Consider the following 1,782-nt stretch of genomic DNA (forward strand, 5'->3'; position numbering starts at 1 on the left):
TTATATGTTCTTTTTTTACAATATAAAAAATGAGACAGACTCACCGCGCTGTGTCGATCGAGCGTTTTCGAGTTTCCCTATGCGGATGATATTTGATTTGGTGATTTGAAAGGTTTTTTGTGATTTCGTTTCTCATAATTCCTCTCTTCACTCTACGCTGCGGCGATCCTCGTCACGTTGAAAGCGATCGTGTAAATTTTTTGCGCGCACCAAGACGCCGACTGGGCTTCGACGGTTTCCCTCTGTTAAGATTTTTAACGTGAGGGCCCGCAAGCCGGAACGCGTCGCGCATTTCACTCGTGCGAGACGTTCACGCTCCTCTCAAGCACCGGGCGTCGATCCGATTTGTGATCACGACGTGTACCGATATTAATACGTTGATACCGCTTCTATTGCGTGTCATCATTTTTATTATTACCCGAAGGGACTCTCGTTACTGAACTTTCATAACATACAATCGGCCCATCGCCGATTTATGATTCGTTCAACGCGCACCGTATGCCTTTGAGATATATAGTATACAGTGCGCGAACGGATATCTCACGATATGTTCAAGATGTCATAGTCGCGACGCCCTAAGGGGAGATCGCGACGCATGACGCGCTGAGCGCGACAACAATCGTTGTTTGCAGCAGCTCCCTGGTTGATCCTGCCAGTAGTTATATGCTTGTCTCAAAGATTAAGCCATGCATGTCTCAGTGCAAGCCGTATTAAGGCGATACCGCGAATGGCTCAATATATCAGTTTTGGTTCCTTAGATCTTACTCAGTTACTTGGATAACTGTGGTAATTCTAGAGCTAATACATGCAATCAGAGCTCTGACCAGTGATGGGATGAGTGCTTTTATTAGATCAAAACCAATCGACGGAGGGCCTCGCGTCCGAAGTCGTTAATTTTGATGAATCTGGATAACTTTTGCCGATCGCATGGTCCAGTACCGGCGACGCATCTTTCAAATGTCTGCCTTATCAACTTTCGATGGTAGTTTCTGCGACTACCATGGTTGTCACGGGTAACGGGGAATCAGGGTTCGATTCCGGAGAGGGAGCCTGAGAAACGGCTACCACATCCAAGGAAGGCAGCAGGCGCGCAAATTACCCACTCCCGGCACGGGGAGGTAGTGACGAAAAATAACGATACGGGACTCTTACGAGGCCTCGTAATCGGAATGAGTACACTTTAAATATTTTAACGAGGAACAATTGGAGGGCAAGTCTGGTGCCAGCAGCCGCGGTAATTCCAGCTCCAATAGCGTATACTAAAATTGTTGCGGTTAAAAAGCTCGTAGTTGCATTTGTGCGCCGCGCTGTCGGTGCATCGCATCCGCGGTGATACTGACACGTCTGCGGAGCATATCGTCGGTGAGCCGGCGGTAAAACGCCGGTTCAATATCAAAATCCTATCGCGGTGCTCTTCAGTGAGTGTCGAGATGGGCCGACAATTTTACTTTGAACAAATTAGAGTGCTCAAAGCGGGCTCAAAATGCCGCTTGAATATTTCGTGCATGGAATAATAGATCTCGGTTCTATTTTGTTGGTTTTCAGAACTCCGAGGTAATGATTAATAGGGATAACTGGGGGCATTCGTATTGCGACGTTAGAGGTGAAATTCTTGGATCGTCGCAAGACGAACATCAGCGAAAGCATTTGCCAAAGGTGTTTTCATCAATCAAGAACGAAAGTTAGAGGTTCGAAGGCGATTAGATACCGCCCTAGTTCTAACCGTAAATATGTCATCTAGCGATCCGCCGACGTTACTACAATGGCTCGGCGGGCAGCTTC

General features: G+C 47.3%; 1 non-coding gene across 1 annotated transcript in view; it reads left to right on the forward strand.

Moving 5' to 3' along the window:
* The first annotated feature begins 636 nt into the window (after positions 1-636).
* LOC126977687 (small subunit ribosomal RNA) overlaps positions 637-1,782 on the forward strand; it is a 1,899-nt gene continuing 753 nt past the window's right edge. Inside the window, exon 1 of the ribosomal RNA XR_007732360.1 lies at positions 637-1,782. This exon is cut by the window's right edge and continues 753 nt beyond it. This is a non-coding gene — a ribosomal RNA (small subunit ribosomal RNA).

Source organism: Leptidea sinapis, chromosome 45, assembly GCF_905404315.1.
Source record: "Leptidea sinapis chromosome 45, ilLepSina1.1, whole genome shotgun sequence".
Lineage (NCBI taxonomy): Eukaryota > Metazoa > Arthropoda > Insecta > Lepidoptera > Pieridae > Leptidea > Leptidea sinapis.